Raw genomic sequence first — 13,113 nt, 5'->3', positions numbered from 1 at the left:
TTTCTGAACCACACTATACTCTGTACTGTTTACTTTACTGCTAGCAGACTTCGAATGCAACAGCGGCCGTAAGTTTGTGTAGCTGACGGGAGCAAGAACATTAGTGAAAGGGGTGGGAATCAAGTACATTCAGAAACGCAGGTACAATAAAAATGCTAGTAAAATAAAGTGATGTCCCTGTATTTGTAGGTTGGAATAAATTATTTTAAACTGACTAACACATAAATCACGTCCACAAATACAGCGCTTAAATTGCAGATCTCTTGGCCGGGGGATTCCGTCCCGCTGCAGGAACTTGCATGGGAAAGTCCTGGCTGTTCAAATACAACTCGTCAGGAAGTTCGACAGCAAACCAGTTAGTCGGGTAACGTAGCTCTCCGAAGAAGCGTCGACTGCAAGACCTTCGCTGTGTTCAAGGTGACAAGTGTGTTAGATTGAATAAATCTTACGTCATTAAACTCGGCAAAGCGTTTGATATGAAACTAATGTTTTCTCAATAACTGTAGGTGAATGACTTCAATGATAGTGTATTTTTATTTCTCCTCTATCAACCCGCATAATCTGTTTGAATGACAGTAACGTGTCAACAAGTGTGCGTTCCTCAAAGGGTTCGCAAGCAAAGTCACAGTATCTGTGATGGGAAATTGCTGCAAAAAAGGACTATAAAAACGTACAGTGCTGTGGTGAATCATTGCTAATGCTTCACCGGGAACCTACAATTATGAATCATTCGGAACAATGCTCGCAGTACATTCAAAATAACTAAAATGACCATCTTAAGCCTATCAAGAGGATTATTGGTATGTCATAATATTTTATACTCGTAATATACTGTTTGCATCATAATGTCATATAAAATATTATATGCTAGGGACGCAGCATTCTATTATTGTAAGCTGTTGTGCGTCTTAACTGTCGAAATCTTCGTATCATTAGGCCTACACTATTATTTTTCAGTATTAGAAAAGTGATACATCATCATTATCATCATCATAATCGACAACAATTCTCAATCATATTGTCCTTGCATACAATTCTTGAATCCCTTCGTCACACCTCTGCGTCATGAATTGCGGTTGGCTAGATGACGACGAGCCTTCACACATGTGAGTTCGCCCACACAGTGTCAATCTCAACTTTATGTAAACATACTCAACAGAAAACAGAATGAAACTGTCATAATGAGACCAACAAGGAAATTAATTCTGAAGATTATTTTTTATTGATTTGAAAAGCAGTTCTTCTTCTTCTTCTTCTTCTTATTATTATTATTATTATTATTATTATTATTATTATTGGCGGCCGGGTAGCTCAGTTGGTAGAGCAGCTGGCTACGGACTGGAAGGTCCGGGGTTCGATCCCAGGTGGTGACAGGATCTTTTCTCGTTGCCAAACTTTCAGAACGGCCTCGAGGTTCACTCAGCCTCCTATAAAATTGAGTATCGGGTCTTTCCCGGGGGTAAAAGGCGGTCAGAGCGTGGTGCCGACCACACCACCTCATTCTAGTGCCGAGGTCATGGAAAGCATGGGGCTCTACCTCCATGCCCCCCAAGTGCCTTCATGGCATGTTACGGGGATACCTTTACTTTACTTTATTATTATTATTATTATTATTATTATTATTATTATTATTATTATTATTATTATTATTATTGCTACTGTTGTTATTGTTATTAATAATTATAATTTCCGGGAGCAATCCACCAGAATAGAGTTCCAATGTGAATAGGAAGTACAGAGTTAGGAATAGATTTTGACATTCGTCTCATTCTTGCGCGTTAATGCAGTTGAACGCTGTATTGCAAGCAGTGGTGGCTCGTGAACTTGTGGATTGGGAGAGCTGCAGTACATTTTGGTGCATACAGACTTCACTTCTTGATAGCATTACTAATAAGTATAGGACAAAAATAAATGCACTACATATCGACTTAATTGGAAGATGTCTGTGGCATCATTTGCTAACCGCTAAAAAAAACTAATACTATCGATTTCAGTCTGAATTTCAGATCGGCAGACACTCAACTTGCAATCTACCAGTGCATTCTGAATTGTGTAAGCTATCTCAATCCTTTCTTTTAGAAGCAATATAGCGTAACTTTTAATGCGATAGTAAGGCTCTAACAGAAACACAATAAACTCAGTTACGCTGCAGGTTCGTTTTAAAAAATATTTATCGTACACTTACACTATTTTGACAGTAAACGTAATGCAATCCAAAGAGTCTAGAACAATCATGTCAATTGATGCCTATAAGAGCAAGCGCGCGCTTTAGAGCTCAGGAGTGCCTGAGCGCTTTACAGCGGAAAGGAACAAGACAGAAGATTGAAGTTTGTGCACCACTGTTTTCTTAATCCAACAGGCTGCTTATTCATATATACATGAAAATATTGTAAGAAAGAAAGATTAACCTACATATGGAATGTACCGATTCAGCTATTTCAGGTTCATGACTTACAGTATGTCGACATCTGATCATCTAATTGGAATAATAAATTATTATGTAAAATAAGACCTAAATATTACAATTAGATTTTTGAAAAGGAGCAAATAATTAAGGTTTAAAGTCTTAAGGGTTATCAGGATTGGTTTAAACATGCACTAAAACAAGACGTAAGTGCAGGTTTGAACCAATAAATTATTGAAATGTGCGATAGATTAATTAGTTTAGGAAATTGTATATTTATTATGTAGAACTACATTTGTATATAGATCTTTTGTTAAATTATTAAGTTTTGTACTTTTGTGAACAATATCAATAAAGCTATCTATCTATTCATATATACAACCCTTCCTCTTTCCATACCAAGATCTTGATGCCCGCTCACGACGTCAAGGTCAGAAAAATGCCTACGCTATTTTAACCATGTTTGTAGATACGCTATTCTGGTCCTAAGCCGGCGCTTTCATATTTAATTTACGATACAGAATAAGGCAGAAAATAGGAACGATTGGAGAATGCTGGGTTTGCAGTGAAAGACTTGATCTTGGACAGAAAACAATATAAAAATGACGACATAACATTTCACATTCCGATTGAAGTTTGTGCACCACTGTTTTCTTAATCCAACAGGCTGCTTATTCATATATACAACCCTTCCTCTTTCCATACCAAGATCTTGATGCCCGCTCACGACGTCAAGGTCAGAAAAATGCCTGAGCTATATTCAGGGATGGCCAGCACTGATTCAATAAGTAAAGGGAAGAGAACTTATTAAAACTGTATCCATGTTAATTTTTAGATTTGTCTGAGAAGTATAAGTGCATTATAAGAATGCAAGTTTTAATTTCAATGCTCATTTTTCACAAGTTCGATTTTTTTATTCAAAAGAAATATTTTCTCAACTTTTTTTTTATTGAAAAATGAAATTTTCAGATATAGGTCTATTTATTTAGTAAGCATTTGCCGCTTGGTCGAGCTATATTCAGGGATGGCCAGCAATGATTCAATAGGTAAAGGGAAGAGAACTTATTAAAACTGTATCCATGTTAATTTTTAGATTTGTCTGAGAAGTATAAGTGCATTATAAGAATGCAAGTTTTAATTTCAATGCTCATTTTTCACAAGTTTGATTTTTTTATTCAAAAGAAATATTTTCTCAACTTTTTTTATTGAAAAATGAAATTTTCAGATATAGGTCTATTTATTTAGTAGCCTTACAGAATGTTTTCGTAAATCTAATATACCGTAAATACGTATACTGAAGATAGTGTATTGAAAATGTTGAAAATATTCGCATGGAAATTCTTTGTAAGGAAATGGATTAACAAAGCAACTACTGTTACATCATAAGCAAAAGATACGTGCCTATGTGTTGTAAAAATGTCAGCTCTATAGCTTCAGCACATTTCGAGAAAATAATTTAATATTCTGATGATAGGAAGTTGCTCACCAATATCACCTTAAAAGCATAATGCGGTAAGAGTTTTGTTATGGAATATTAGTTACTTTTAAAACATATACAGCACCGATGTAACTTTTTTTTTGTACTGTAATATTGTTTTGATTAGTTTATTGATTACTTTTATAAGGCTGAAGGTACCATCAATATCAATTCCAACTTATCATGTCATACTCAATCTCTTTCTTTGGGATATCACTTTCTTTATGAATGATGTGTTTCATCCACTTAGTACAGTATAGTTGTACTACTATGGAATTGATAACTCTTTATTATGTTATTAACATTTAAAACACAAGTGCAATATTAAGAAACTGGTATTAGTACTTTTGTTTTACAGACAATATAGATAATATCAAACTGAAAGAAGCCATATAAAAATAATGACATAACATATCACATTCCGATTGAAGTTTGTGCACCACTGTTTTCTTAATCCAACAGGCTGCTTATTCATATACACAACCCTTCCTCTTTCCATACCAAGATCTTGATGCCCGCTCACGACGTCGTCAGAAAAATGCGCTTGTTTTGACATCACTGGTCTAGAACGTTAAATAGCCTACGCTATTTTAACCTGCTTGTAGATACGCTATTCTGGTCCTAAGCCGGCGCTTTTTATATTTAATTTACGATACAGAATAAGGCAGAAAATAGGAACGATTGGAGAATGCTGGGTTTGCAGTGAAAGACTTGATCTTGGACAGAAAACAATATATGAATTAGATCTATTCTATTATAAGGGAAATTCGAGCTAATGATTTTAAAATCTTCGTCCTCGGCCTTGTTAGAGGTTCCGAACCTTGAACTTGCTAATAGGAAACGTGTTAAGTATAAAACCATACCAGACCACAGAGTGACGTAGGTACGCTGTCTTTATCTTCAAAAGAATTTTTCAAACAATACAAGTTCCGGGAAGTAGGTAACCTCGTCATTTTTTCTTTGTGCGTTTTAAAATGTCTATAATATGACAATGTGACAGGGAAGAGTAATGGATATACACAGTATAGGCTATTTCCGAAATCCGATCACAGAAATCAACGAGAAAATAGCAGCGTAGCAGTTCGGATTGCTAAATAATCCTTTTAGTGTTGCTGGAATAAAATAATTACTTAAAAGCAATAAAGTTGCATTATTAACGCATTATGTAGTAGAGTACGGTGAAAATTCGGTGGAATCAATGTTTTGTGAAACCTTTAAACAATTAATTAAATACTGCAATGTTTAAGGCTACATCTTACATATCTGAAACATTTCCGTGTTTTTGATTAATTATGTTTGGTTCCTGTATATTTAACAGTTTTCACTTCAAATTTTTAAGAATAATGGAAGGGAAACTACATTAAGTTATTCATCAACCTCAATTTTTGGTTCCTGTATATTTAACAGTTTTCACTTCAAATCTTTAAGAATAATGGACGGGAAACTCCATTATTCATAAACTTCAAACGTCAGCAGTAATAACAAAGACATCTCTTTGCACAGTTCCAGAAAAAAGAATCGGGCCGCCTAATTGTACTATGTTCCAGACACAATGCATTGCACATGTGCAGTAAACAAGAGCGCCTGTATATATGCTACTTGTGGACAGTCTTGTGAAACTTGTTGCCTACATATAGGAGGACTGCCATCAAGACTCTGCCAATTACTTTTTTCTGGTATTGTACAATACTGCTGCCGCGAAACCACCGATATAGCCTATTCAACGGTTTTGAAATATTGTCGTAACTTTGCCATCTTCATATCGAGTTATTTCGTATTTAAATTATAATTTCTATTCGAAGATTATACAATATATTGGCCGGTTCATATAAATAATGGGATCAGAAGCACTCTTCTTCATATCACAGCCACTTGAACATGGAAAATTTAATTCTATTAATTCAGACGTATTCGGTAGGCTACAAAATATGCAAATAAAAACGTAAACTTTTTACACTTAAAAAAAAGGGGGCGCCATTAAAACGCATGCGTGCAACTTTGATAATAATTTATTATAATCTTTACATGAAACATGTTTTTAAACATAACATTCATTCATGTGGAAATTGATTAATATAGTTAAAATATATTTAACAAAATCAATAAAATACTTTGAATCTCTTGTTCACATTTCACTTGAACGAAATTCAGTGGTAGCTTCAAAACTAGGCCTACTTACAAATGTGATGATTCGGGTCTATCTTTAAGTGTACAGGTACGGAAATAAAATTTGGAGCTCCCTTATTGTAGAACTTTCGCTTACAACACACTGCACATGTGCAGTAAACAAGAGCCCCTGCATATGCTACTTGTGGACAGTCATGCGAAATTGTTGCCTACATACTGGCGGACTCCCGTCAAGATTCGCTCCGAGTTTTAATTCCATATCTGTAGGCCTGCAACAACTTGAGAGTTGAGAGAGGAGTCTCATTTGTCTATGTTCTTAGGCCGTAATATAGTGATGTCACAATTAAAACTCAATAATAATAATAATAATAATAATGATAATAATAATAATAATAATAATAATAATAATAATAATAATAATAATAATAATAATCACTGTCGTAGTTCTGGAGGCAGTGAGTTTGCCTGCTGATCCGGAGCTGAGTTGAGGAATGGGTTCGATTCCCGCTTGGGCCGATTACCTGGTTAGGTTTTTTCTGAGGTTAAGTGAATATCAGGTAACCCTTGGCGAATTTTCGACCTCATCTCGTCAAATACATCTCGCTATTACTAATTTAATAAAATATACACAACCCAGTTGTTGATACAACAAACGACTAAAATAATAATATATCCATTATATATAGTGTATATTATACACCCATGTTTCCAATGAAATTATCGAACTACAATCTCAACTTGATTGTCCCATACCAGACATATCTTCTATAATGGAAGTAACGGTTGATATTAATCGTAGGATAGAGTGGAAGGAACTCCGCTAATTTTTTACGCTTCAAAATGGAGATCAGAAATATATTTTAACGGATGTCTAGTGAAAGGAGTAATACTATGATAAAGGCTTCCGTTAAAAAGGGCTGACAGTACCTGTTTCAAATAAGAAGCATTTTTAATTGATTACTTTTACCAATTTTCTCATCGATAATGGCTGAGATAATTTATAAGAGTTTTCATTATTATTTTATGTATTAAATTTTTAGCTACGCGGTATGATCCCGCCTCGGGCTTGGATGGGTGTCCTTCTTTAATATTCTGTCCTGTGTGTGTCTCTGTGGAAGTCTCTACGCTCTGCTGACCTCAGGCTTAGGGAGGCCCGCATGAGTCGATGACTAGTGTGTGGTACAGAGAAAACCATTCCCTCCCTTGTAGACATTGGCGTGTAAGTCCTACAATAGGAGGTTAAACGGGAGAGAGGGGAGGGAAAGAGGCCAGAAATTGATCTGCCTTGTCGCTATGCGCTGCGTATACTTTTTTTTTTTTTTTAAATTTTAGTAGGTTATTTTACGGCGCTTTATTTTATTTAGGTTATTTAGCGTCTGAATGAGATGAAGGTGATAATGCCGGTGAAATGAGTCCGGGGTCCAGCACCGAAAGTTACTCAGCATTTGCTCATATTGGGTTGAGGGAAAACCCCGGAGAAACCTCAACCACGTAACTTGCCCCGACCGGGAATCGAACCCGGGCCACCTGGTTTCGCGGCCAGATGCGTATACGTGAAACGAGTCTTAGGACTAAGGATTAAATTAAATCTTTTCGTATGAAGTAACGTGGTCAAATTAAGGCCTCTTGGGGTTTCATGCATACAACCTCTACACGTCTACAAAACAGATGTTCAATACATTCATTAGTAGCCTATTCGACACTGTACCTTTTAAACCAGCTTTATCTTTGAAGCAGTGTATTATTTGTATTCCAGCATTGTAACAGGTACAAACTGTACATTGTAAGCTTATAATTATCTTCACTTATTCACGGATGTTAAAACAATAAATGTAACATAGTAGGCCTATATAACAGTGGCGTGCAGTGAAAGTTTTCAGGGAACTGTTATGCACTTATGAGTATGACACTATTAACAAATCTACACAGACAACAAATTATAAAAACCTTAACCCTTATCACATATGACCTACATGTACAGGGCCGCCGACAGAATTTATGGGCCCCTATGCAATACTGTACTCGGACCCCCGTTGAAAAAAGTAACAATTACAAGTTACCAGTTATTCTAACTATAACAATTATTTACAAAATAAATAAAAGATAACCCCATACACAGATACGAACTTAAAAGTATACACTTTTATTACGTTGAAAACTTTTAGCAAAACTTCATATTAGCACAATATACTATATTCATAAAATATTATTCTTAAACACCTGTATTTTCTAACTTGCAGTCCAACATCGACAAACAACTCTCCTTGACTTCACTGATGCAAAATCATCAATTATGTCATCAAAATTTAAGGGAACGAACAGGTGAAAAATGTGGAAAAATGGAAAAAAATACAAATTTTTGTTTTTATGTTCATAATTTTATTTAAACCTTCTACTTTCATAATATGGCCTCATTTTTTATTTGGGAGCCCTTTAAACCGTGTCACATGACGTTTAAATGTCTGCTTGCACGTGCTTCGTTGCCCTTTAAACGAGCTGTCAGCTCTAAAGTTTATGTTGAGCTTTGTAATTTGAATAAAGCGGGCTAGTTTTTTTTCTGGTGTGTATCTAGTGAAATTAAGTTTGTTGTCACTCCTGAATATACTATCAGCTTGCCTGTCAGCCCTGCAAATCGTTTTGAAACTGAACGGCAAAATATTGTTTGTGGACCGTTTCTTCTCGAGTTTGTGCGTTTGTACGTGAATATTCATACTTGTTTTGCTGATTTCGTGTTATTTAGGATGTTATTAAAGTTTTACACTAATTTTGTATTCAATTAGTTGTATATATTAGTGTGAATAAGTTAGTATAAGTGCATTAGGTTAGGAATCGTCACAATAACATTCAAGACCACGTGTATAACTCAACATTTAGCATTTTAGGCATAGTTTTAGTTTTCTAAACATGAATAGACTAAGTGACATTCATAATAAGGGCAAGAAACGATCAAAATATGCTAATAGGGCTAAAAATTTAGCAAATATAAGGTGGAAGAATGCCAAAACTATTGTGGAATGTGTGCAACAAGAAAATGTGTTAGGCCTAGTTGGTGATAATGAAGATCAAGTGTCAAAAGAAACAAATAATAAACAAAGTGCTAGTGAGATAAAGTTGATAAAATATGGCAACTTGCAGGAGAATTCAAATATAAGTGCCCCCCAGTGTAGTGAAGACTACACATTAGTGCATGTAAGTTTGTGGAGTGAACTGTATAAAGGAGTAAAATGTGGTGAATGTGGAATGGATAGTGCAAAAGCTGAGCTTACTGAACCATCAGGCTTTGCATTTAAAGTGATAGTGAAGTGTTATAATTGCAACACAGTGTTGAATGAAATGTATACAAGCCCTAAGGTAGGTAACACTGAGTCAACTCGACCTCCCTTCGATGTAAATAGGAGAATGGTCAACGCCTTTGTTACCATGGGAAAAGGACACTCTGCTATGGAACAACATTGTATGGCTATGGGTATGGCAGGTTTGAGCTCACCATCCTTCAACTCTCACCTGATAAAACTGACGGAAGAAAACAAACTTGTTAGACAACATGTGTTGAGAAATGCTCACTCTGCAGTTAGACGAGCTCACATGGAAGTGGACAGTTCTATTAGTGATAGTGATGTTATAAATATTGGTGTGTCATACGATGGCACATGGATGAAGCGTGGACATACATCAAAGTATGGTTTAGGTTTAGTCATAGATATTTTAACAGGGCTAGTGTTAGATTTTGAAATAATGTCAAAATATTGCAGTACTTGTGAAAAGACAGAAAAAAAAAATGGATGTTGCAAGTAACGAATATAAACAGTGGTATCAAAGTCACAAAGATGCTGGTGTTTGTGAGAAAAATTTTGATGGATCTTCAAATGCCATGGAGATGAAAGCTGCAGAAATTCTCTGGACCCGGTCCATTAGGTTGTGTAATATGAGGTACACAACCTTATTGTCTGACGGGGATGCAAAAACACACCATCACCTTCAGCAGCTTCAAGTTTATGGTGAAGGCATTGACATTAGAAAAGAAGAATGTGTGAACCACGTTGCTAAGAGAGTAGGTAAAGGTCTACAGAATATTGTTAGGGAATGGAGAGGGACAGATTCCTCAATCGGAGGCAAAAAAAAGGGAAGTCTGACTGCAGAAATGATACCTCGACTGCAAAATTACTACAGGAAGGCCATTATTGATAATATCCCCGATGTAAACAAGATGAAGAAAGCCATCTATGCAACACTTGACCATGCAATGTCCACGGATGACAAGCCCCTGCATTCAAGATGCCCTAGTGGTGAAAAGTCATGGTGCTTCTTCAACCGGGCCATTGCGAAGCAAGAAGCTGTTCCGAAGCATGACTTGAAAACCATGAAGACAGTGTTGCGACCTGATGTTGTGGCTAAAATCATGCCAGTGTACTGTAGACTAGCTAGTGATGAACTTCTTAGCAAGTGCACTGCAGGAAAAACTCAAAATGTGAATGAAAGTGTTCATAGTGTGATATGGCGGAAGTGCCCAAAAGAAATTTTTGTATCAAAAAAAAAAAACTTGAAGTGGCTGTTACTTCTGCTGTGACTGAATTTAACATGGGTTGTACAGCAAACATTTCCATGAGAGATTTAGTGTCAACAGTGAAATTATCTCCTGCAGCATACAAAATTGGCAATAGGAGAGACAAGCGTCGACTGCAGCAAGCGGCTACTTCAACCAGTGAGAACTTCAAAACAAGCAGGAAGAAGCTACGTTTGTCAAAAAGTGTCACTGAAAGTAGGAAAAAGCAGCAGGAGGGGTCAACATATCAGGCAGGAGGGTTTTAAGCAATTTCCATAATGTGTAAGTACTCAAACATAGTGTTGTACTTTAAAACTTGATTTTCTCCCTTTTAAATTTTATTACATTTTAACATGTTCAAATTGCTCCATATGATGCATTTCTTAACCAATAGTGATGAAATTTTTACCACAAGCCCACATTACCTAAAGGAAAAAGACTGTCACATGGATTTTTAAAATATTTATTATTTGCCAAGATATAAATTGATTAAGATGCATGAAATTAATTTTTTTCTTTAAATTGGCACTCACCCAGTTTTGAATTTTTTTCTCAGTAACTAAGAAGTGCTAACTAAAAATCATGTGATAGATGTTTTATTATTGTTAGAGGAACTGTTCTATATTTTTTTTAAATTCATAATGTTAAGCGTTCATCATGCAGCATTTTTTAAATATTAATTAGTATTAATTGGTAAATAATTAATTTCTTCAAAACTAATTAAGATACATTGATGAAATTTATAGGGATGTTTTAAATACATATCAGCACTCTGTGGTAAAAATTTCAGTCCATTAGCATCACAAATGCATAATTTGAATATTTCACCTGTTCATTCCCTTAAAGACCTAGCAAGATCGCTCTCCAGACTAAGGAGCCAAGGTCGTTCTTGACACATTGTTTATCTGAATACAATTTTTATTTCCTCCATTTTGCTGAAGGAACTTTCAGCTTCAGCAACTGTCACAGGAATTGTACAGAATATTCTAGCTAATGGTTATGCAAATATTTGGAAATAAAGTATCCAGTTTTAATTCCCTCAGACTATTTAGGAGATTCATAGGTTTCAGTGAGGTTGGCCCTAAATTAGAGGCATGAATTGATTTTAAATATTTCGGCTCATCACTGATCTATTTATTAATATCTTCATAATATTTTTCAAGCAGTCTAGCACCCATATTATTATCTTCCAATTTTTTCTGTCTCTCCTTGTGGTTCTCAGCTCCCGACTTATGCCTGTACTTGTCCATTGTGCAGTTAAACTATAACCAGTAACACTAATGAACAGAATTTACTAGACAAACGACAATGAAGAGACGAAAGTTTCGACACGAAACATACAATGTACTGAAAGAGAAACGTATCCTGTAACTTCGGTTTGAGAGAGTCCACTAGCATATTGTGGTGGGCCAGCTGGGGTTTGGTAGTTAAAAAGGACAAGCCAATAAATAATTGAACGTGTTCAGTACAAGAGACGGGAAAGTAGTTCAGGCAAATGCCGGGGCCCTCAAGTGTCGTGTCGGTGAACGTTAATGCAGGAAACCTATCTTCTATTATATACATAAAAGTCAAATATTTATATATGAAGTGGTAATTTGTATTAATTCTACTGTAGTTGAGTTAATATGTAAAATTTAAGTAACAAATATTCTTACAAAATTTTATATTACCCGTATGTATCTGTAAATAATTATCCGTGATAATAAAAAGTAATCAGACTCACTTAATCTGACGGGCCCATATGCACTCGCCCCTTCTGCCCCTCCCCCCTTCTCGGCGGCCCTGGTCATATATGCCATATTACAATTAGGATTTTATCATGTTAGTAGTGTATAGGCTAGACATATGACACGTATCAGTTTTATATTCAAATAAAGTATCTATTAAACAATCTTGCAATTTGTACATCAATTGAATCTTTGGTGCTATGTTAACATGAAAATGAAGTGAAATACTAGCGATATGTCAGTGTGGTAAGGTTTCTGCAGTCAGGAGTCTCCCATTTTGAGGTGACATTCAAAGATTTGAATCTTTATCGAATAGCAGACCTAACCTTTTAGGGCTGTCTCTAACTTTTAAGTGAGTTTGATCCGTTCCTCGATTCTTAGCTCATCATATTGCGAAGTACGGGAACAAAGGAAAAGGCAGTTTATCGTACCTTCCTTCCGACGTTCGTGATGAATTTATAAATATAATGAGAAAACAGTTTTCCAGCAAATAATGAGAGAAATCAGTGATGCTCACTACTTCTCACTAATCATCGACACTAATCCCGATGTATGTAACACAGACCAGCTGACATCTGCACTACGATACTCTTCGCTCAACGATGCCTATGCTAATGAAAGTCTTTTAAAATTGAGACCTGGAATCCAAGAGGGGCCCAAGTCCCTTACATCAAACTTTTGGGAAATTGAAAAAAATGTTTGCTGTTGCTACAAAATGCCTCTGACATTATTTTTTGTTTCGTAAGTACATCTCCATTACATCTTTTCATATAACCATGGCAACAACCTTCTACTAATTATTTTGCATGGTAAATACATTTTGAAAGTGATTAAA

The 13,113-nt window shown here is 35.6% G+C and overlaps 1 long non-coding RNA gene across 1 annotated transcript in view; it reads left to right on the top strand.

Annotated features, from left to right (window-relative positions):
* Positions 1–374: 374 nt before the first annotated feature.
* LOC138693060 (uncharacterized) overlaps positions 375–13,113 on the top strand; it is a 29,759-nt gene continuing 17,020 nt past the window's right edge. The window contains exon 1 of the long non-coding RNA XR_011330217.1: positions 375–800. This is a non-coding gene — a long non-coding RNA (uncharacterized lncRNA). The remainder of the gene's footprint in view (positions 801–13,113) is intronic.

The sequence above is a fragment of the Periplaneta americana genome, chromosome 17 (genome assembly GCF_040183065.1).
Source record: "Periplaneta americana isolate PAMFEO1 chromosome 17, P.americana_PAMFEO1_priV1, whole genome shotgun sequence".
Taxonomy (NCBI): Eukaryota; Metazoa; Arthropoda; class Insecta; order Blattodea; family Blattidae; genus Periplaneta; species Periplaneta americana.
Note: the sequence above shows the minus strand (reverse complement) of the source record. Positions and strands in the feature narration are given on the sequence as shown.